General features: G+C 43.5%; 1 protein-coding gene and 1 long non-coding RNA gene across 16 annotated transcripts in view; one reads left to right on the top strand and one right to left on the bottom strand.

Annotated features, from left to right (window-relative positions):
- Nucleotides 1-17,671, bottom strand: part of PTPN5 (protein tyrosine phosphatase non-receptor type 5) — a 65,226-nt gene extending 47,555 nt beyond the window's left edge. For 3 of the 12 annotated variants that reach the window (XR_013984096.1, XM_080999105.1, XM_080999102.1), the window contains exon 1: nucleotides 16,810-16,942. The gene's annotated coding sequence lies outside the window, so the exon portion shown is untranslated. Of the gene's footprint in view, nucleotides 1-1,053; nucleotides 1,168-16,523; nucleotides 16,599-16,747; nucleotides 16,943-17,057; nucleotides 17,162-17,205 lie in introns of those variants that run through there. The other 9 variants (XM_080999103.1, XM_080999111.1, XM_080999107.1 and 6 more) reach the window with 9 other exon arrangements.
- On the top strand, nucleotides 16,761-24,493 carry LOC308474103. 4 transcript variants are annotated; one of them, XR_013984504.1, is made up of 3 exons: nucleotides 16,761-16,848; nucleotides 17,705-17,837; nucleotides 23,006-24,493. It is a non-coding gene; the product is annotated as an uncharacterized lncRNA (long non-coding RNA). The 4 variants fall into 4 exon arrangements; XR_013984505.1 differs by having other exon boundaries at nucleotides 16,778-16,875; XR_013984506.1 differs by lacking the exon at nucleotides 16,761-16,848 and adding an exon at nucleotides 17,046-17,128.
- Nucleotides 24,494-24,917: the final 424 nt, after the last annotated feature.

Consider the following 24,917-nt stretch of genomic DNA (forward strand, 5'->3'; position numbering starts at 1 on the left):
AATGGATGGTCTATATTTTAAATGTCTAATAAGGGTTTGACTAAGTAAGCAAGTAAGTGTTAAAACTGAACCTCACATTTAGCTGAATCAAAATGCTTCTGTACAGTAATGGGGTGGGTGGAGTGGGTATAGAGACAACAGTAGGGACAAAAATGAAAAGAGATGGCCCATTTGCAAAATTGCTGGTGCACTTCTAGAACAATAATCCATGAATGTGAAGTCTGTTCCCCACAGATCTCTTAATTAATCACATAACATATGCAATCAATATTTTTATGTCTGAGTCAATATTTCCACCATGAACTTCTAATTATGCTTTGGTCAAACAATTAGGTTTCCTGAAAACTGTTCTGCAGCGTACAGGGATTTGGTTCTGAAGACAGAAGCAAAAATCTAGAGAAGGCTCATCTTACTTGCTCCAGGGATCAACATAGCACACTTCAGAGACTTGTCCCTCACTTTTGCTGCAGTGGCTCCCCTGGCACGGCTGCAAACCATTGCCTAAAACACATGGCCACTCCAACTATACAAAACTATCCATTGCAAACATGATGCTCCATGAAAAATAGGGCAAGGCATGCTTTTATGTATCCTTTACAGAAAGATCAAATATTTCCGAAGTCCAAGTGTGACTGAATATATGAGGAAACCAGTTGCACTTTTGAAATATCTTGTAGATGTAAGGACTTCAACTGCATTCAGAGTAAGTTTCGCATTAGAGGATGTTTACTAATACTACATATGGACAAAGAAAGGCCATTTTATATATCAGAGCAACTCTACCAGGAATCCTTTCTCCACACTTCTTAACAAAAGAGGCAACAATTTTGCGGGGTGGGGGAACCTTTCACAGAAATGAAGGTGGGTAGATAGTGCCAATTGCATTTAAGAATCCAGTATCATGAAGTGAGAACTGTTAAGACTTTCAAGAAACAATCTTAAGCAAAGATATTTATTACTATGTGCTCTGATTCATCCTAGGAGTCACACACGTGCATAATCTGCATGAATAATAAAACTTATCTACAGAATTAAACCCAATAATGTAGCTACCCTCAAATCATATAAGCGTTGATTTTATCCAAGTGCAAGAACTGGATCTCTATGGGACAGCAGTTCACTATGACCAGAGGCAATATTCAAGACAGCATCTTTCAGAAAAGTGGTCACACCACCACATTGTTTTCTTGTAAAATTTAGCCTCCTGGTGGGCGCCTCCTGGTGGGCCTTCCAGAAGCATGCAGCTGGCCAATGTTAGGAAGAGACTGCTAGACTAGATGAACTCTTCACTTGATCCTGCAGGGCTGTTATATTTTTAAGTAGCCTATCATCCTGGCAAAAAATAAATAAATAAAAAGGAGACTCATCATCAAATGTGATTATGTATCAATTATTCCTTCAAAACACAATTTAAGGAAGCACTTACAATCATTTTCTGATACAAAATGTAGGCCAATTTCTAAGAAGTCCATTAATATAGATTCTTTCACAAAGAAGGCTCAGAACCAATCTAACAGCAATTTCCAACTGGCACACATTAAGGTGTGAGACAGGAAAGTGTGGGCTGAATCAGATGTTATAGAATTTTCTTCGCATTACCATCCCTGAGAACGTATTTCCTCATACAACCTAATGTGTGACCCAGCTCCTCCACAGATACAGAAATGGACTTGAGGAGATTTCTGAGACTCTGGCTGCACATTTTTTAAAAACATCACAGTAACAGGAAATAGAGATTGCTGCAGCTACATCATTAGCATCACATGTCATATTCACCATGCAAATGCTATCCAGGGAAAGGTTAGAATGTGGCCATGCAGCAGAGTGCTGAATGCTGTGATCAGGGAAAGAAGTTGGGAGGGTGAATCTGGGGGTATTTCAGGCGTCAGAGTACATCCCCTGGGGGTTCCCAAATCATTCCCATGACATAATTAGTGTTGAAAAATGCATTCTATTGTCTACAATAGGTTTAGTGCAAACCTGATTTCAGCAGGGGGCAGGACATCAGGGAAAGCCTCTTTGGGTGTATGCGCTGGCCAAGCTAAGCAGTTGGCTCCTTACCTCTCTCGCCCTGACCTAGCCACTGTGATCCACGCGACGGTCACCTCCAGACTGGATTATTGTAACTCGCTCTACGTGGGGCTGCCCTTGAGACTGACCCAGAAACTCCAGCGGGTTCAGAATGCTGCAGCGAGACTCCTTACGGGGTCCTCGCTGCGAGATCGCATTCACCCGGTGCTATACCAGCTGCACTGGCTCCCGGTGGAGTACAGGATCAGGTTAAAGGTGCTGGTTTTAACCTTTAAAGCCCTATACGGCCTAGGACCCTCGTACCTACTGGACTGCCTCTCCTGGTATGTCCCACAGAGAAACTTACGGTCTTCAAATAAAAACATCTTGAAGGTCCCAGGCCACAGAGAGGTTAGGCTGGCCTCAACTAGAGCCAGGGCTTTTTCGGCTGTGGCTCCGATCTGGTGGAACACTCTGTCACAAGAGACCAGGGCCCTGCGGGACTTGACATCTTTCCGCAGAGCCTGCAAGACAGAGCTGTTCCACCAGGCCTTTGGCCAGGGCACAGCCTGACTCCCTCCTTCGGCAATCTTCGCGGAGCTCTGGCCCAATGGTTGATTTGAATTAATCAACCAATGAATTAATTATGAATGAATTAATCAACCAATGAATTAATGAATGATTTTAGAGTGTTGTGTTGTGTTGTGTTGTACTGTTTTATTGTTGTTAGCCGCCCTGAGCCCGGCTCCAGCTGGGGAGGGCGGGATATAAATAAAATTTATTATTCTTATTATTATTATCCATGCATTATTAGACCCTGAGAAGAAATGTCCCATTCTGCTCAAGCACCTAGCTGTCTAGCTGAGCTAGCAACGGAGCAATTCCACATCACAGAAATGTAGTTTCATATCTTCTTCCAAGAGGGAACTGCTGGAGGACTTCTCTGTCATTTAAACGTCTGGCTATATGTTGTAGAAGGATTGATACTTTCATTCATCTATTATACTACTCAGTCCATAGTTGGCATATACCATGTAGCTACCTACCAATTACTTGCAAAATTATGAAGACCACATATTAACTCTCAGTGATTCTTTATGAATATTTCACCTACAAACACAACATACAAACAATACACTCAACAAAAAGAGCTACTGACAGGTCTAATAATTTTGAAATTATATTATTATTATTATTATTATTATTATTATTATTATTATTACAGTTTGTAGCTACCTTGGATTATGGGATCTTGCTAATATGGGATCCTGCTACTCTTCCTGTAAAGGTTTCCTGTGGCAGCAGAGACAAAAAGGAGTCACAAATCTGAACACTTCCTTACCTGCTTATGGGTAGAATTGCTTTGACACATTAATGTAGACATAGTCAGATGCGTAAACTTTCTCAAGTACTTATTTATTAAGCTAGCTGATTTTAACACAGAAGTTCAAGCTTCATGATGATGATGATGACGACCATCCCACCCTACATTTGTATTCCACCATTCTTCCATCATGGAACCCAAGGTGACATATAGACCCAAGTCTGCTTAGTTTCAGCCAGGTGGTAGCCCAATGCGCCATCATGGGCACAAACAGGGCGGGATGGGGGGGGAGATGTCTCCATTATAAAGTTCCTTTTCCACTTAGTATTTTTTTTAAAATAGCTTGAATACAGTTGTACCTTGGTTGTCAAACGCCTTGTGACTTGAACATTTTGGCTCCTGAATGCTGCAAACCCGGAAGTAAGTGTTCCGGTTTGCAAACGTTCTTTGGAACCCAAATGTCTGACGCTGCTTCTGTGGCTTCTGATTGGCTGCAGGAAGCTCCTGCAGCCAATCAGAAGCTGCACCTTGGTTTTGAATGTTTTCGGAAGTCTAACGGACTTCCAGAACGGATTCCGTTTGAGAACCAAGGTACGACTGTATTCAATAGTGCATCATCTTATCCTTCAGCTGGGGTTATATATATACTGTATCTCGCTGTGCTTCTTGCTGTCCAAAACACCATCACAGTCTTAACAGTCTAACAAAACTCAGCATACCAATATCAAACACAATAACAGATAAAATCGGCTACACATACTTCATCAGCTCCTGCACTCACAAACTCTCTTTCATTTCATATCTGATGCTAGCTTGTACCACTGGGAGGCAGTGATGGTTTCATAAAAGGCAACATGAAAATCGGCATTGATAAAGATTATGGAAAAAGATTTCCATTCATTCTCTCTCTTAACCCAGAGCATAACTCTGAGGACATAAAAGATTCCAAATATACTTCAGCACATAATGGGATATGGTGTTGCTCCACAGCAGTTGCCTTCAAGAGGCATACAGCATCTAAACCTGGAGGGTGCATATGTAACCAATGGCCACTAATTACGGTGGCCACATGCATCCCTCAGTGTCAATCATTAGCCAAAGAGTTTGCCTGTCTGGTCAGGGTTTGTTTGTTTTTTCAACTATGCAAAGATACTGAATTCCAACAGAAGGGGCAGGATTCAACTAACCTATCCTGTCAGGACAAGGATTTCTATCGGTGCAACAGGTCTTTCCTCCCTTCTCCTCCTGTGCCCCAAATCTGTCCCTGGGGGGTCAGAGTAACCCCTAGAACATATTTAGGGGGTACACAGGGGGAGAATGTTTTGTTGAATGAGCAGAAATTCTTGCACTGAGGAATGCTTACTTAGCACTATGTTGAATTCCAACCAAGAATTCAAGAGGGCTTGTCTTACAAACCTGGCAGATGGTCAACCAAAATCAGCAACCTCTGTGGTCCACCAAAATCAGGATAACAACACTATTTATTTTTAAGATGTTTGATGGCTTGTGTTAGTTACTGTATGGAAGAGAGCTTAATAGGCTAAAAAAAATATTGATATCCATTGTGTACTTAAATTAGGGTGTGGGGCAGGAACCTACATTTATATAACTCAACTATCAATCAACCCATATGACTTCAATCACCTAGAAAACATACTTCAAAAGGATATGATTCACACCAGAAGTCGCTTACTATTTAATAGAGGGTGGTTTTTTTACCTGGCAAGTCGTGACTGTGGTTTCTTTTTTTGGGTGGGGGCTAATGTTTCTCAGTTTAAAGTCAGCTTCTATTTTTAAAAATTCATTAACACACACCATATTACATTAGACTCACAGATACTCAAGACAGTAAACGCAAATATCCGTTGGCATCTTTATGATCTTTTTTGCAATCATTTCTGCCACCATACTATCCCAGTCCAGACTGCCCATAGTTTGCATTGTTGATACAGTACGCAATTGCAGACTACATGGGCATCTTCATTTATTATTTCAGTGAAAGGAGCTGTACAAAGGAATACACAAGCAAGTGGGCTCTGTTCACTGAAAAGCGAAACCTCTTTGGTGGAGGGAACCCAGTATGTGCATTAGAGCTTCCATACCTTTTAAAAATAACTTGTACTCAGCTGTTTTCAAAAGTAAGACTGACCACTTGGAATATAACAAAAATATATTAGTAAGGGAACAGTTCTACACAAAGGGCAAAATTCAGTCATGAGCAAGTACTGATGGAAATTATGGAATGGGATCTAGTCACAACGAAAGAGTCAACTGTTTATTTTTATTTATTTAACAATATTTATATATTGTTTGATTGTAAAAACAAACCAACCTCTAAGTAGTTGAACAATAGCAATTCCCCTAATATAAATTAGACTGCTGAAATAAAGAAAACTTGGGGATAACCAGGAATGGAACTGAGCACACCTCAGCCTTGGTACTCAAAACGAAGACTCCACACAGAGTATCATACAGCAACATGTTCTACTACTATTCAAGGCCGTACACCTGTGTATAGCGGCTGAGAATCATGAAGAGTGAGGGTGATGCTGCTGTACTTTGGTCCTGTTTGCAGTCTTCCCATACTTGAAAATCAACAACATATGCCTCTAACAGGGGTGAAAAATAAATGTCAACATGTTTTCTCAAAATAATTTCCTTACTGGAATTTTGCAATGTCACTGTAATTTAAGGTCCCGTTTAGCTTTCAGTGGATAAACCGCATGGTCTTTCATTCCTGCTCTCATGTAATTAACCTCTCAGTGGTCTGATCCTTCTAAAGATGCTGTAATACATCAGGGTACCTTACAGTGTTTACCAGGGTCACTAGCGGGAGAAGTTTGTACACCATGGGCAGCAATCCCTCTTCCAAACCACCTTAAGCTCTTGTTGGGGAGGGGGCTATGCTCAGTCTTGCAGAATTTTCCCTTAAGGCTGCAGCAGCCCATGCAGCTCTGGGCCTGGCAAATGAATTCAGTCGATGAGCAGATTCAGTACTTTTTGATAGCAGCCACAGAGAAGGCAGAGCAGCAGCCTCAGGACCAGGGCAGGGGGGATTTGAAGTTTCATTCTATTTGCAGCTGCTATTTGCGTTTCCAGGGAGGCCTCTGATGGCACCAATGGGAGCTTCCCTCGAGATGCAAATAGCAGCTTCTATGAAGGGATTCTTGTTGGGACCATAGCAGGAAGAGAAAGAGTTAAGCTTCCTCTCCCCATTCCGTGTGCAATTAACAGTTCTTTCTAGTCTGGCCCTCAGTATGATTTAATCCTAAATGCTCCTGTTTTAAAGCTCACTCTGGCTGGCAGTATGCAACAGAGAAAGATGGATTGGTTTTGGCTCCTCCAAATTACAGTTAACATTTTCAGACTCAGCAGGCAAAAAGTAAGGGTACTAATTTCCAGAAACTCTAGATGTTCCCTGGGTGTGCCAGCCTTGTCCTAGAATGTGTCTGGCTGCTATGTAAAATATCAGATGATCTATTGTTTGAAAAGCACCAAGTTCTCTCTCTAGGAAATTAGAATTCTCTCAATGTGTTCTCCTGTGTCCAAATTAGGCCAGACACACAATTCATAGCTGGAGATCAGAATTTTACATTTTTTAGGAATGGTGGTTATTTGCATCCAGAGCATCTGCCTGTACTTGAAGCTTCTTAATAGGCAGAAATTCAACATGTAAAGATTTCCTCTTCACTACATGTTCACACTAGGGAAATGTAGCATCTGTGCTGAATGCTCACCTGTTGCACAGCTTTTAAAGGCACAGCACCCAAGCCAGAGTCCCACATCATTTTGCACAACATAGTGAATTTTACACTATGTACCAGATCCCTGGTTAAATGGAACCCCAAAAATATATTAAACAGTTTGTTTACATAGCCAAGTGTGCCTATGGTTACTGACTCAGGGTTATTCTTCCGCAACTGCTACCTATGTAGGCAAAAATGTCCAGTGCATTCAGCCCTAACTACTAGCTCACTATTAATTCTAAGTGCTGGTTTTGAGCTATAAAGCCTTAAATGACTCAGGACCGCAATACCTCAAGAACCACCTCTTTCCACCCGGACCCTGAGATCATCTTCTGAGGCCCTTCTTCGTGTGCCTCCTCCTCGAAAGGACCGGAAGGTAGCAACACGGGAATGGGCCTTCTCTGAAGTGGCTCCCCATCTGTGGAATGCTCTCCCCAGGGAAGTTCACCTGGCGCCTTCATGATACACCTTTAGGTGCCAGGCAAAAAAGTTCCTTTTTAACCAGAACTTTGGTTGATTTGACTGATATCCTATGCCCTTTCAAAATGTGGTGGGTTTTTGTTTTGACTGTGTATTCTGTGGTTCTGTATTTTGATTTTCTTCTGTGAACTGCCCTGAGATCTCTGGGTATAGGGCGGTATATAAATTCAATAAAGAAGAAGAAGAAGAAGTTGCTTGTGTTTGCAGTAAACTCTGCAGAGTCAACCAATATATGAACAGAAAATATTTTCAAAAATTTACCTAATTCTGCTAGGCCACTGTTTTTGTTCTCTAAGTCACTGAGCATTCTACACGCCTCCAGGCTTACTAAAATGCAACACTCTTGCGAACTGCAGCTTTTTTCAGTGCCAAGGGTCTAGGTGAGATTGCAAGAGAAATCTTTGAAACCTGCATGCTGCATCTGATCACACAAAGGTTCGGGAATGTTTAATATATTCCAGGTGACAAACAGTACATAAGCTTGCCTGTGTTTCATGACGCAGTCTCAACAAAATGGTATCTGGTCTTGAAATGTTACCCCAAGCCCAGTGATGTAGGAGACTAGTGGCAAGGAAATGCTACCCCACACATAGAGCCAGATTTCCTCCCCTCCTTCCCCTGTACCCCTCAATCAGCTCTGAGGGGTACAAGAGAACCCCCAGAACAGCATTCAGAGGGAGGAAAGAGGGTTTGTTCCACTTGGCAAGTAGAAAAGCTTGCACAGATAGCTGGCATCTATCTGCCTCGAGAGACAATGGAATTCGCCTCTGGGGGTGAAGTCTAACTGATACGTTAACAGCACTGAAGTGACCTCCTCAGGGCACAAACCTAGGCAGTGTGCATGAACCTTGGGCTGCCCAGATGACAAGACCCCCACTCTCAGCCTCGCTGATATGGGCCAAATGCAAGCAGAGCAATACATTTGGCACCAGCTTGGCTGCAGGAGTTGCCAGAAGGAGGCATACAAGGCACCATCCAACTGTCTTAGGGACTCCACAGCGTTTCTCAAAAACTTTCACATGCTAAAGGGATGGGGGTGGGGGTGGGAACCACCCTAAATTTCAGGTGCACAGCTTTGCAAGCATATACATGCAAATTATATCTATTACTTTTAAACGTTCTGTTGGTTTATTGGTGCCATTTATTTATGTGATGACACACACTCACAAATTGCTTTTTCTCAGGTAGCTCTCTCTGTGGTGTGCATGTGCACACATGTAAAATGCATGAATTCCAGTTCATAATGGAAGCTAGACACTCCAGGCACTGCATTTTAAGGCAATTACAGTGTTTTTTCCCCCTCTGGTGCTAAAAGCCATTTTGGTCTGCAGCCTTGCACCTTTTATATATCAGTGGTAGCATATTATAATTGCCTAGCAATGCACTTGCCTGGGGTGCTTTACCACTAAAAAGCTTTCAAAGTGTTAATTTGCTGGAAAAAGTAGATTTCTATTATACAGTGGAAAGAATGGGTCACCTTAAGTTTTACAGAAGTTGTGCAGGCTGTACAAACTAAAAAAAAAAGTAGGCTTTTATTTTTAAGGACTTATCAAAATTCAAATATTAACATAAACTCTGCCTCATCATTTTTATTCTTCAGAACAGAAGCCATCCATTGGGACCTTATGGAGGAATTCAAGTTCAACATCACTGGTCCATCAGGACAATATTTCAGCTTGCCACACAAAGTGATTCCCATTCTCCTTCCTATCTGTGCTGCTTTGGAGGTTCTTCTGACACACACACACACCCCGGGTGGATTTGGGAGAAGTGTACAGAGACCATGGGGTGGGAAGGGAGAAACCCCCAATGGTAGTCCTTGCATAAGCTTCCACTAGCACAGCGCAGGGCTAGTTGAATCCTGACCAATAGAGAAGCACTGTATCACTTGTGTTAGTAAAGCCAATAACAGCTAGCAAAGGTAACAGAAAAACAAGTCAGTCCTTAGATGCTTCATATTTAGCTCAGTGTAGAAGCAGAGAAACATGTGATATTTTAAAAGTAGTGCCACTTATCAGACATGGATTCAGACTGCAATCCTATACTCCTAGATACGTGTATGTTTGATTGAACTAAATGGGTTTTATTTCTGAGTAGACTTATATAGCTATGCATTGTAACGTAGAACTCCCCTCCCTCTCCAAAACAGGTCTGGAATGGGAGCAGGGTTAATAAAAAATGGTGAGGGAAAAAATTCCCCAAAGTAATTGTACGTGAAATCATCTGCAACATGCTGAAAATGTTTTAAAACTCTGCATTTCTCATATTTATTCATAAGATTTAGGAATGCATCACACGTTAAAGATTAATAGCCATAACTAATCCTACACATGTTCACTTGGAAGTAAATTCTACTATGATCAATGGGGCTTATTCACTGGTGTGTTTAGGTTTAGAAACTAGTAGCATGAATGGCCACAGCTGTCTGGCTTCCATACGTACAGTGAAACAGGGATGGTATACAAAGACTCCTGAGTAAGCTTGGCAGTCAGGGAATAAGAGGAGAGTTCCTCTTGTGGGTCAGGAACTGGTTAACAAGAAGAATAACTGGAATAAATGGACAGTTCTCCCAATGGAGGAATAGAGAAAGTGAAGTCCCTGCTGGATGTCCTTTGTAACTTGTTCATAAATTATCTAGAGTTAGGACTGAGCTGTGAAATGGCCATGTGTGCTGATGATACTAAATTGTTCAAGGTTCTTAAAACAAAAAGGTTGTGAAGAGCTCCAAAATAACCTCTCCAAACTGAGTGAATGGGTGGTAAAATGGCAAATGCAATTCAATATAAACAAGTGTAAAGTGATGCACGTTGGGGCAAATTTTTTTAAAAAAATAATGTTGCATATACACTCATGGGGTCTGAACTGGCAAAGTCTGGCAAGGAATGAGACCTTGGACTCATAGCTCAGTGAAGATGTTTTGGATTGATTTGACCCTCTTGGCTTTGCCTTTCACCTTTTTAAATACCCCCCCCATCCCTTCATTTATGGGCAGTTTCCTCTTTTGATATCACAAGCTACCATGTTGGATTTACTTGGCGATTGGTGATTAAAATGTACATTTAAATGTACAGTGGTACCTCGGGTTACAAACACCTTCCACTAACCCGGAAGTAGTACCTCAGGTTAAGAACTTTGCCCCAGGATGAGAACAGAAATCGTGCAGCGGTAGCGGGAGGCCCCATTAGCTAAAGTGATATCTCAGGTTAAGCACGGTTTCAGGTTAAGAACAGACCTCTGGAACGAATTAAGTTCGTAACCAGAGGTACCACTGTATATTTAATTTAATAGCATTATGGTCACTGCTCCCAATTGTTTCAGCAACACTTGCATATTGCACCAGGGCTTGGGTGCTACTTAAAGATTAGGGCCCAGAGTTGCCATCTCTCTAGTCTGTTACATGACCAACTGCTCTAGGGCACAGTCATTTAGGGTATCAAGAAATTTTACTCCTTTGTTGAGGCTGGAAGACATATGCAGTCAGTCTATGTGACGGCAGTTAGTTCCTTAATTTCATTCTTCATAGTAATGTATAGCATACAGCTCTTGAGATGAGAATTTAATAGCACAACTATATAACACATTTCCCAATACACTAAGCAGTAGGTAGCTGCTACATAATAAGTCTCTGCTTGTATTGTATCAACTGCGCTGATAGCATGTAATGCATTTTCTCAGTACTGTAGTTCTGAACTGCAAGTGTGTGGAGTAAAATTGCTTAAATATATGAATCAAGACTTCCTATTGCCTGGGATTCCCCTTGTGTTAAAAAGAATAAATGCTCACGCTTGTGCCTTTTATGCAAAAGTCTGTGGAGGTTAGAAAAAGTCAACGGGAATTAGAAAAGCTAATTTTGTTATTTAAGGAACTCGGCTGCAATTTTGGCAAGCAGAATTTTGAGTCTAACACAGATGCAGATTTGGCATCTATTGTTTCTCTGCTCCCTCCTCCCCCCACCCCCACTTTCCACCTGAAAACATCTGGAGGAGAAAGCGCAATACTAGAGTGCTTATTGGCAAGTGTTATGGTGTGCCAATGTACTTTACTCAGTGACAGAGAGAGCCCACTTACTAAATGGTAGGGGGAAAATTGTGCTACATCTTATTGTGGCTAACAAATTATCAACCACTAACATGCAGAAGGTGAAATACTCTTCTGGAATTGCACACAGGCGGGGTTCAGATTTGGGAAGTAATAGTGAAAATACCACAAGGCAGCACATGGAACCACTACTACTTGATCCCAGCTTGGAAAAATGAAGATAACCACCATACCAGTTTCTTAAAAATACACATCCTGCTTCTGCATAATGTGTTTATGTGGTAGTGGCAAGGTGTGAGCTGCATTTGCTAATGCAGTACAATGCTTTGATCTCTGCGTCACTGTTTACAGTATCTTTTCATGGGCATTGGAAGGAGTGTAAGCAAAGGCATGGTTATTTTTATGGCTCGCTGCTGAACTGTTTTAATGGCTGGAAGCTGTGTTTTTAATCTTATTTAATTTAACATTTATAGTGTTCTTTAAAACAAAAAAATTCCTTCCAGTAGCACCTTAAAGACCAACTAAGTTAGTTCTTGGTATGAGCTTTCGTGTGCAAGCACACTTCTTCAGATACACTGGCAGTGTATCTGAAGAAGTGTGCTTGCACACGAAAGCTCATACCAAGAACTAACTTAGTTGGTCTTTAAGGTGCTACTGGAAGGATTTTTTTTGTTTTGACTATGGCAGACCAACACGGCTACCTATCTGTAACTGGAACTATAGTGTTCTTTAGTTTTTGTCATTTATACTTCATCATGGGACCCCATCATGGAATGAAGGGTGACCATTAATTACAAATAACAGTAAGGCACAAAATTACTTACTAAAATGTTAGTCCAAGTTCTCCAAGTTTCTTTATAGAGTAGACTATGAGTTCTTCACATCAGGTGCTTTTATGGAATTTAATGCAAATCTATTATCGGACCTTTGAGCTTCCTAGTGAAAAATCTAGATTTGGTGTCTCCTCCTTCCTCCGCATGGAACCCTGGAGCTTCTGGTCTCAGCAGCCTTATGGACATAAGGATTTTTCTAATGGTTTTAGGTGCATATCTGATTGTTTTTTAGAAGTGGACACCAGAAACATGAATCTGCCATCTAAGCCAGACTCACCAGAGAATCTGTACTTATTTGCAGTATAGAACACTTGGGCATTCAAGGCCAGCATTGTGTCAGAACTGGGTACAGCCACTGGTAAGGGCAAGATGAAAGAGGAAAATAAATTGCAGTGGAAGGGTTGAAAGGCAAGCAAGCAGGTTGACTAGTCCAAGACAGCAAGTTTCTTCCATTGGCAGTCTAAGCAGTGAGAAAGTAAAGAAATGACATGGTGTACTATGCAATGATAATTGTACTTAGCTCAGCCGTTCCAAATCTGGGAGACTATTGCTGTAGTTGAGTCCCTCCAGTTCCATATTCTTCAGGGCTAGATACAGTGTAGTTTCCCCCAAACTGGGGTGGCCAATACCGTTGCTGGGATACAATTATCATGCTCAGAAAAGTCCTGTTGGATCAGACCAAAGGCCCATATAATCCCTGGAATCTTCAAAAGGATTTTTAAGTAGCAAGGCTGGGAAATGCTTCTGTGCTTGAGATTTTCGACTATTACTATCAACAAGAGTATCAATACTGATCTAAGCAGAACTCAGAGTAAGGCTATGTCTTCAAGTGGCACTTTACACCTGTTATTACACCAACATGTAGTGCTGCCACCCACATTATTTTTGTAGCCACTGCCAGAACAAGCCACACTGGGTGGCCTTAAAAGAAAATTAGACAAATTTATGGCAAAAAAAAATGCTAACAGTAACTACAAGCCATATAGAATCATAGAACTGTAGAACTGGAAGTGACCTCAAGGGTTATCTAGTCCAAACCCCTGCAATGCAGGAAACATTTGCCCAGTGTGGGGCTTGAACCCACAACCCTGAGATTAAGAGTCTCATCCTCTACCAACTGACCTATCTCATCTGACATGATGGCTATGTTCTACCACTATTGTTGGAGGCAGTATATGCCTCTGAATGACCATTGCTGGGAATCACAAGTGGGGAGAGTGGTGTTCTGCTTAGATCCCTACTTGGGGGCTCCCATTAAGCAGCCACTCAGAGTGGAATGCTGGACAAGAAGTGATGTTGACCTGTTCTTCTTATGTTCCTACTGCCACAGAAGTTACCTGGACTAGGTAGAAAAATCACATGGAATGTGGGAGTGCAACACAGTATGGTGGAGGCGGGAATACATCACCACAAAGGAAGTGCAGTGGTACCTCAGAAGTCAAACGGAATCCATTCGACTTCCAAAATGTTCAGAAACCAAGACATGGCTTCTGATTGGCTGCAGGAAGCTCCTGCAGCCAATCGGAAGCTGCAGAAACCGCATCAGACGTTCAGGTTCCAAAGAACATTCGCAAACTGGAAGACTCACTTCCGGGTTAGCGGCGTTTGGAGCCAAAACATTTTACTTGCAAGGTGTTCAAGCTCCAATGTACGACTATACTTCAAGCAACTTCCACAGATTAACATTAATGCTTAGACTGAGCTTGAGAAGTATATTATGGTATGGCAAAACGTAAAGCCAGGAAATAGTCTCACTTCAAGGATTTTTTTAATAAAAAGAATATTTGCTCATTATACAGTATACAATTGTCTCATAAAAGCCTACATGGCTCTGAAAACATAACCATAACAGATGAATATAGGATTGCCATCAGAGTAAATATGGTTCTGATTAAAGTAGGGGTTTTTTAATGACCAAATTTTTAGTCTGTCACAGGAACATATGTGATTGCTGTATAAAACAAAAGGCTACCAGACTTCCCTGTTCCATCAAGCACTATGTCCATATTGCAGCTCCTATTGCAAAAACATAATGGATGAGGTTTAAACATCTTAATTACCAAAAACAATTCCACATTTTAAAAAAGACCCATAATCAACCAATAAACCTAGCACTGCACATATTTCAGCAGATGCTTTCCTTTTCCTCTGCCTTCTCCCCACCCCCATCTCTCAAGGATCTCTCAAGATGTGGGGACTGCCTTCAAGGATTGTCTAGAATACTGGAACCACATAACAGACAGGCAGATAACATACAAAAGTAGACAATAATGGAAAAGCATAGTCAAACTAATTAAGGTTAATTAAGGTCTCACTCGCCTTCCATTTCCACCATATTCACAGATGCATATTTCTTGCAACCAATTTGAGGTGGGCCCAGAATTGCAGCCCTTCGCCATATATATAACATACACTGCTCACTTGGATAGAACCCCTGTCTTCAGACATGCAGGCAAGTAACCCTTTCCAAAGCATCTGGGTTCAAACAGGCTCTCACTTGCAAGTTATTTGTTTTAGTGGTCTAATAGAAAACCTCTCAGACCAACTGCAAGCCTTGATCTCTCACAAACAGGTACCAGACAAGGGAGAAGCTCTCCTTTTTTGACAACAGCTTTCATATAACCTGTATAAAGGACATTACAAAAAGGTTGCTTTTTGTCCCCATTGATTCTACTGGAGTTGTGCTTCTCTAGATCATGAGATGCCAAAGACATGCAACAAGCAGCATTTTTTTTTAAGTGCTGACTTTTAATTAACAAGGTGAAATTCTACTGGAGTTCTGCATGCATCCCTCAGAGACCTATGACTCTAATACACACACACACACACACACCCCTCTTCTTATACAATAAGAAAAAAGCTTTACGGGAATAGCAGAAACATAACAAAACAGATTTAAAAATTAAAAATCCAGAGCAGCAAGTTATCAACCCCTCAGAAAAAAAAAAAAATCAGCTGGCAGGCTTTTAATGTCTAATACCTATTCCAAAAACCCAGGTCTTCTTCAGCCATAAATAAACGTGTGCCTAACTTTGGAACGTTTTAATTAGATAGATTATCATGAAAGGAAAAGTTGGGGAAATAGGATCACGTTGCTGGTTTTCCTCTAATATGAAACTTAGGCGATTTAATCAGAAACAAAATAATAATTTTACCTGTTGGCTAACAAAAAAAAGTCCCTTCTTATAAGACTATTCACTTTGCACCAGCCGCAGCAGCCTCCCCCCGCCCCCCTCCAACCATCCAGCCTTTCCCGCGATGTGGCCGGGCTGCCGCACAAAGGTCGCAAGCAAACAGCACTCCGAAGCAGTGGGCTTTCCACTACCTGCGCGCTACCGACCCAGTAGGGCTTTCTCAGCATCTAGCCTGGTCAGAAAGTGATGGGCTACCACTGCGACTCCGGGTTGTCTCATCAGGTCGCCTTTAGTCAAGTGTTATCCCAGGAGAACATTGATGGGGAAAGGGGGAGAAGCCCGGCTGGCCGTTGTTAATATTCTACTGCAGTCCGGAATTGGGAGATCAGGTTTTAGCTACTCAGTGCAGTGACAAGAACTGAAACACACAAACAGCACCTCGCTTTCCCAGCTGGAGCGCGCTCCCTACATTGCCCAACCAACACAGGAGGAATCTTTCACACGTACACATATGCATTACTCCTTTTTAGTATTAACCACACGCACGAAGGACAACAGGACGCCACTGTGGGCTTTGCTCGTGTGTGTGAGCGCGCGCGCTAAGGAGCGACGTAAACAGACCCGAAATAATAATTTTTAAAAAAAAACACAACCCGCTAATATTGACCGCTTGGTGCCGGGCTGCCTGCGCCTATTTCGTTTCCAGGCAGTGCCGGTGTGCCTGGAGGGGCGACTGTTCATCCATCGCCCTCCTCAGCCCACGCCGAGCGCGCCACCGCGCACCCACTTCGGCATCCGCGCGGCTTGGCGCCCGCTCGCCACCTCCTCTCCTGGACGCCGACGCTGACCAGCGGGGAGGAGGCGGCGGGGGACCCCTCCGGAAGCGAAAAGCAGAGCTGGAGCAACAGCTGCACGCGAAAAACACCCGCAAGAACCCCGCGCGGGAAAGAGCCCTCACCTCGCCTCAGGAGCCGCAGCCGGCGCGCGCGAAGCAGGCGCCTTGGACTCTCTGCCTTGGCGCCTTCCCCTCCCCCCCCCCCGCGCCCGCTTCCCTTCCAGGGGCTTCCCGCCCACCGCTCCGGCGGGGCTGCGCGCGCTCTCCCAGCCGCCTTTCCTTCCCCCCTCCCACGGCAACAGCAGCACCCACACCCGCGTTCTCCCTGCCCCCCCTCACGCCCCCACCTGCTCAATCTCGCCGCGCCTCAGGTATATGGAAAGGAAGCGGAGAGAGGCGGGAGACTCACGCTGCGGAAGAGACCACCAGAGGCAAGGCCGGGAGAGAGGTGTTTGCGCGTGCGTGCGTGCGTGTGGTGGGTGCGCGCTCTCTCCCTCTCCTTCGACCCACTGCAAAGGCCCCCTCCTCTTCGTCGCTCAGGCAGTCTGGTCTGCAAACCCACCCACCCCAACTCCACGCTGCAGAGCTCCACCCCACGGCACAATTCAAAGCCGTCTCCCGCCCCCCACTAAAACAAAAAACCAAAAAAACCGGTACCTCACGGCGCCAAGCGGAAGGCCACGCCAATGCAACTCTCTCTCTCTCTCTCCCTCTTCCCCGCCGGTGAGGTAAAAGCCTCCCAGAAACGCTTCGCGCGCCGTCCCGACGCCCCTACACTCTCTGCAGAGCTTCAAACCTGACTCACCTCCACAGAGGAAGCCGGCCTCCGTCTCCCGGATGGAGGTGTTCGCTGTGTTTTTTTTCGGCGGTGCGGGGAGAGGCTCTCTGCACATGCACAGGAGCGCTCTCTTCTTCGTGCAGACCAGGCTTGAGTTGTGACACTTGGAGATAGGTTTGGGGGCTAAGCCCTGGGCTGGCCTGCTCCAACCCTCAGTTCATTTGTGGAAAAGCCCCCTCCCCTTTTATTAAACCCCCACCTATTTCTTGCTACACAGGCTGCCGCCACACACTGCAGAGCGCCAGCCCAATAATGATGTACAGCTCGATTCTCTACATAGTATACCTGCTCCACCTCCCCACAATATGTTCCCAAATTCTGCTATTGCTTGCCCCTATATTTTAGGAAGCGAAAACCTTACAGCTGTGAAGGGTCCCCATCTGCTTTCCACAATGCTGGGTCCTTCCAGCTGTAAGACAAAACCCCTGACTAATAAAGCTCTCTAAACCATTCCCCTGTTTTTCAGGATGCAACCTGCCTTCCTCAAGGTGTAACAGAAATGCGTGGCTTACAGGGAAACTGAGCCCAGCAGATGTCAAAGGCAGTCTGCAGTCACAGCCCTCGCCTCCTCCTTTGTGTTGCTTCAGGCACTGTGGCAGGTGAAGAGACTTAATGTGTTTGGGGAGGGTCATTTTGAGTGGCGGAAAGCCTCCGTCCCCATGCTTTATGCAGATGCTCCCCCCACAGGGAAGGGCTGCATGGCTGGCTGGCTGCGGTAGCAACAACAGCCGCCCACATCCCCCATTAAAACCGCTCTCCCCCATACCTCTCGTCTCTTTTCAGCTCAGTGGCTTGACTGACAGAAAGCCTTTCAAAGGCCGCCCACGCACACACTCGCACACAGACATATATATTTCTCTGAAAGAGAGAGAGATGGGGAAGGGGGGGGGAGAGGGAAAACATGAATGAAATGCTCAAGTGGCAGAAATGCCTAGAAGCAAGTGAGGGCCAGGGAGCAGGGGGAGGAGAGATGGACACAGAGGGAAGATACCGACCAGATCATCAGAGGACAACCACATGTGGACCTCTTCCTCTTTCAGGCAGCGACAGCAGTATATCATATTTTTCATTAAAGACAAATATAGTGTAGACCCAACCCACATAAGAGGTCAGCTGCAGGTCCTATTCACACAGTTACGTATGCTGGGCTTGACACATCTGCACATTGCAGTTCCCTGGCAGCCCACTGCCAGCCAGACCTGTAGAGGCATCACCATATGCAGTGTCCCACTTTTGCCATGTCGCCCAAAAGAGGGACACTTCCAGCAGCATGCCATAAGTATGACTTGGTGAGCAAGGCAGCGCATGCACATGAATGGCTAGCTGGGAAATGTGCAGAAGGCATTGCTAGGGAGGTGCGGTGTCTTTACAAGTGCTATGTGTGCAGATATGTGGACAAGTGGCCATATTTTCATATGCTTAAGGTTGCTGGGTTTGGTTTTGTTTTACAAAAGCATTTGAAATGATTCTAAGGATTCTGCAAGCATCACCAGAGGTAGAGTATATGCTTTGCATGCAGATGGGCTCATGTGCATAAAAATACCTCTCCATGAGACCCTGGAGAGACACCACCAGTCAGTGTAGAGTACCCAGTACTGACTCAGGGAGGCATTCACACTTGGGAATACGTCCCTTTGAACTGGGGTTGTTTCTGAATAGGATTGCACTGTAGCCTTTCAGTAAGACAAGTTTCTGGGTACAGTACTGTAGAGAAGAACGTAGGTACCATTTAGTCAGCACCAAAACATCCTTACATCCTGTCGTGGGTGCTTAGCTGAGATTCCTGCATTGGGGGGGGGGGGTGGACTAGAAGACTCTTGGGTCCCTTCCAGCTCCAAGATTCTTTGATTCTATGATCTGCAGTAGCACACTGATTTTATCTTTCCCCCAGGATTGGTTGAAACCTGCAAAAGAAGATTTGGGGGGTGGGGGGAGAGGCCCTTAGAAAATGTCAAATCTATGAGATATTTCTTACAAAGTACCCCAGCTTCTGCTATGGTAGCCTGTCCCTCAGAAGGGAAGTTCTGTTTTGGCTTGCCGGGGCAAGAAGAGAGCCTCCATTATAGTAACTTGGGCAGGGGACATTCTGATAATTGATTGCTGTCTCCTTCCCTGTAAATCTTTGCTGTCCTCTTTTATCACATGTAAATTTTAAGGTAAACAGAGGAGCATGAGGTTCCTTCCAGAGGTGTTAAGCCAAGATATGATTTCATAAGATGTCACACCTCCCCCACCCCGCAGCAATATATAACTAATAAGTTTCAATAACGTTGAGGATCCTGTCACAAAAGCCACAAAATATGTGTTTTCCCCTACTTACTAGAACAGAAGAAGAAAGATGCATTTTAACATTGGACTACCACTGAGAACTGTAGCCCATGCAGAGTCCCCCGCTCTGTTCTCCTTAGCTTCTAGTTCAACATGCCAGCTGTCACCCGTGATAGCTGAACAGAAGCTCCATATTCAGATTCAGTGTACCTCCAAATGCCAGATTTAGAAAATGAACAATGGGAGAAGGCTGTTACTTTCATGCTCTACTTGTGGCCTTCTTGGAAGGAATCTGGCTGCCCCTGTTTAAAACAGGATGCTGAGCTAGAGGACCTTGGTACCAATCTTGTAGAGCTGCTTTTATGTATGTCGTTTCCCATGCCTTGGTGGCATTACAATGAGCTTTTTAAATTTGGCATCCAGCTACTCCATTCCTTCCCCTTTCCTCCTCCAGTCAGTCAGCATTCCATGTCCATGGTACATGCTATGTCCTCATTGGGCTGCTTGGGGGGGGTGTTGTTTTTCATTTTGGGCCCCACCCAATTTCCCCATTAGAGCCTTGAAAGTGTCTGCTGGTGTCAATGGGCAGTTCTATCTTCTGATCATGGGAACATTTTAACACAGTTTCTTAGTCTGAACATGGCATATAGGTCTTTGTCTTTGTTCCTCTTAGTGCTCCCTTTCAAGCCACTCAGTGCCATCCATACCTACCACCTGGTTAAATATCTCAGTATTTCATATCATTAAGTTCTGATGGGGCTGTTTTGGGGTTGTCTCCCCCTTGAGGGTTTTCCTGGAGGTTGGCTCAGCTCAAGCACTTTGGCTTTGCTGGTTCTCTGTCTGAAGGGTAAATGGGTATGCAGGAGTCTGTCCATGATCAGCCTGGCACGAGAGAGCACCAGGATTGGGGGCTTCTTCAATGTTGGCAGGCAAGGGCTCATGTTCTGCACCTAGGTGTCTTTGGAAGATTTCCCTGGTCCTTTGCTGTTCACATCTGAGAATAATCAACTGATATCACAGCTGTACTTTTCACATTACAGCTGGAAAACACTTTCACCAAATGGTATCATGACTCCAAGGACAAAGGCAACTGGGTTCCTGAAGTTTGCCAGGAGGCAGTCCCCTAAGCAATCATGCCACTAGAGGCCTCATTGGAGGAGCCACCCTAGCAGACAGTGAAAAGGTCACTTTACTTCCTACCTTGGATTCAGGCTCTTCCCCTGAATTATCTGCATCTTATTCAAATACAGCCCCTATAGCTACCATGCAGGCTCCCTCCATGAAAGCAGGGTTTCACACACATGTCTCCCTGCAGAACTATCTGAACCTTCAGTCACCACCACACTACCCCAAGCAGTGCTAATGCAACAAACTCCTTAATACCTGGTAGTGAGTCTCTGTATCTGGTATGGAGCTCTCCATGGTCCTGGCCCTTGGCTATCTAACCTGCACTTTGCTGCACTTTGACTAAATGCCCCTATAGATTCCAGGAGAGGAGCACGAGGTAGAGTAATGAAAGGAAACCTGTGCCCTGTAGGAGTATCATTATCCCTGACTATTATCCATGGTAGCTGAGTGATGGAGGTCAACAATATCTGGGCTCCATAGGTTTCCATCCTTGCGGCAAAGGGCCTCAGCCAATTGAAGGAACTGTATACATTAAGAGCCAGTGTGAGGTAGAGGCTAAGCTGTTGTGATAGGTTTACCACACCTATCAGCCAATCACCCATTCCCACCACTCTTCTGAGTAATACCCCTCCCCACCCTCTCACTGTATATAAGGGTCTGGTGACTTCTGTTTCAGTGTATCTGAAGAAGTGTGCATGCACACGAAAGCTCATACCAGTAACAAACTTGGTTGGTCTCTAAGGTGCTACTGGATGGATTTTTTTTTATTATTATTTTAAGCTGTTGCAGTTAGACTGGGGTTCAAATTTCTGTTCATCTGTGAAACTTATTCAGTGTCCTTAGACCAGCCATTCTCTCTCAGCCTCACTATCACAGGGTTGTTAGTGTGGGTGGAGGAGGCATAAATGCTGCCCTCATCTACGTGGAGAAACTGGGGGATTAAAATATCAAGCACATATTTTTCCAAATGCTAACATTACAGATTTAGCATGTAGCACATGGATTCACCTCCAAAAAGGATAATGCAATATGCCACACAGCCTTTTCATTCATTTCTATAGTATGCTGGATCACTGTAGTTATAATGAATCCATACGCGTAAACTGACTACAGTTTTTATTGAAGTCAGTTTCTACGCCTTGGTTTTCATCAACTTGATGTTCTGACCAGAGGTTTATAATCACTCTGGGATCTTTTCAAAGCTATATTGTTACCTTTCATCAAGAAGTACTTTGTTAAACCCAATGACAGATTTATTTCTGTTTTAGTGAAGAAAGTTTGTTGTATTATTCCTGAGCTATTAAAGGTATTATGAAACCAAAGTAATATATGACTTCAGGTCCTTTAAGGACTTGAGCTGCTACATAAGGGAAAAGCCATTGTTTGTCCCAGTAGCCTTTGCTATAACTTGAAATATGTTTTGCATCTGGTATGATCTAAGTTAATCAACTCCGCATTGCCCTCCTGTGCACCATCTTGAGATTGTTGGAAACTAGGTTTTCAAAGTTTTCTGTTCTGCTCAGATTCCCCCCCCCCCCGCTCCATTTTTGTTCGTGTAATTTGCTTAACATTAGACTTGTGGCATTTTTGTTGGTCCTGATAAAGTTGTCCTACTCTTGCAGACTACTAGTAGGACTTGCAACAATACGTTGCAGTGTTTCCTTCTTATTAATTCTGTCAGTAAGAGCTATTTGACATTGGAATGGACTCCCCTGGAAGTTGGTGGATTCTCCTTTGTTGGAGGTTTTTACGAAGAGGTTGGATGGCCATCTATCATGTATGCTTTAGTTGAGATTCCTGCATTGCAGGGGGTTGGACTAGATGACCCCTGAGATCCCTTCCAGCCCTTCTATGATTGTTCAGGGTACGGGGATGGCATTTACAACAAATAGTGCTGCATGGCTACAGCATAAGGCTTGAGGTGATAGTAAAAGCTTAATATATACAGTTTATGTGTGGGTGGCTTTTAGCAAATGAGAGGGGGACATTTGAGAGTCACTTGGCTAGTTCTTCAGCTACCTGCCTTCATGTTTCAAAGTTTTTATGTTCATATTAATGTGTCAGCATGACTCATCTACAGAACATATTACTGCCAGTGCTGTTGTAGCCCTTGTTCTGAGTCAGAAAGTGACTTTGTGACAGAGAATTCTGGTGAGCCCAGTCCTAGTGATTTTCCCAGTGGGACACACATTGTTATTAGGTATTGGCACACTCTGAGTCATAGCTCAACATGGCAGATGAAAGCTGACTTGCACATGAAAAAGGAAGTGGGTTTCATTACTCTCAGTTAATTATTTCTGAATTTTCACTCTTCTACCTGAATGGGATGCAGCATTAATTGCACAATGCATTTTTCAATCAATCAGCATAGGTGATTTGTAACAACCTATCTGCCTGATGTTTTCTCAAAGGAACACTCCATAAGCAAAACAGCTCCACAAGCCTATTCACAGGTAACACTACTCAACAAAGAAATGGAAACTAATGCCATATCATCCCAGCGAGACGATCCAGGTGTGAAAAACCAGCAAGGGTCTCAGTTTTGTTATGTCGTAGACATGACTTTTGGTGTGAATGAAACTGTGATCTTATACCTATCAGGAGCCTGGAGTTGCGGGACAAGGTCAAAAGTCAAAAGTGGAGAGCAAGTCAATACCAAGAAGCAAACTAGGAGGCAGGACCAAAAAGCAAGCCAGACGTTTGGACTGAAGAATGAACTAAAGGATACAGGGAAACACCACAGCCCAGGAAGACTGTTGTCTGAGCAAGGCTCAAGTGGAATAGCTAGCCTGAGTAGGTGGAGTCGGTCGAGGGTCTGAGGGTATTCCACTTGGTTACTAGATGCTGCAATCTGCAGTTCAGTGACTCACTACATGTGGCAGCTTTGCACAGATGCAAAGAATGGGACAAATAGTTTGCTCATGATAGTTTCACATATCCAAGCACCACATCCAGCAGGTTTCTATGCAAGTCTAATCACTAGTTTCATGTGAATAACATTTTCTGTGCTAGTTATTTTTCTTACAGTTAATCTCTTTGCTGTGATATCTTTCCCTATCCCAAAAATAGTGTCATATATGCACATATATCATTAGGGGTTCTTGTGTTTGTAGCCACCCTCTAAAGTATTAAGAAATTCTTATTAGTAACTTAAAAAAACAAAAACCTAATTGCTCCCCAGCTTGGGTCTTGGCTTCCCATGTCTATAATCTACTTCACTGTATTTTAATGTGATTCTTTTGGCATTTCCTCATTTGGATTGCACTTGCAGTTCTGTTCTCGCGACATGTATAAACTTCTGAATGCAAGGGCAATTCCCTCCATGTGACAACACTGTCCTGAATCTTCCACTGTGATGTTCCTGCAATGGGGCCACAAAACAACTTGACTTTTAAAGGCACAAGTGACATTTTTGATGTTATTCATAAAGTGAAAGACGATGCAATTCTACATGTTGGAAATGGTCTATTAGATATTATACGACAGAGCTGGAGAGAGGGGCTCCGATGACACTTTTCCACTTTTGTTGTCATGGTTACTGTGATGTCATTAAAATGCCATGGTTACCAGAATCTTCATTTGTATCAAATATTAGAGAAAATAGAGAGGGTTTTATTCCCAAAAGTTTAGGGAAGCATTGTTTTAGAAGTACAAAAAATATGCTTTAAAAGAAAGAGAATCCCAGTGGTTATCGTTCATTCGTACAAAAGAAATTACTCATGGCTGACTGAATTAAATGTGTGAGTTGCCTTGCATTGCTCTTTGAAATAGGCTTTTAAAAATTCTGTTATTCTTTGAAACTCATACATTATGGAATGTTGGGTGTAAAAAAATAAATTCCTCTTATGCTTTTGTATGACTTTAATGCTCTTGATTCTTAATCAGGGTATGCCACACCACTAGTAACAGTACACTCATATAGTCACCTACCTGGGAGTAAGCCCTCTGGAATGGAATAGGATGTGCTTCTGAGTTGACATTTGTAGAACTGGACTGCATTAGGATTTGTTTTACTTAAGGAACTAAACAAAACGTGAAAATACCCAAGAAGGGAGGTGTAGTGGCTTCAGTGTATATAATGATCCATTGACTGAAGAAGCCTGATCAAAGATAAATCAATAGATTACTGAGACTGTCTGCCTGACAATTTATCTCTTGGCTGAAACAGTAAAGCAGTGGAATGGGAGAAAGTAAAAACGACCTTGCTAAGGCTAAACAGAGATATCAGTAAGCATATATCTCTTTGCACTACACCTATGTACATCATGTTATGCTTTGTGTAT

Source organism: Podarcis pityusensis, assembly GCF_964106645.2.
Source record: "Podarcis pityusensis genome assembly, chromosome: 1".
NCBI lineage: Eukaryota > Metazoa > Chordata > Lepidosauria > Squamata > Lacertidae > Podarcis > Podarcis pityusensis.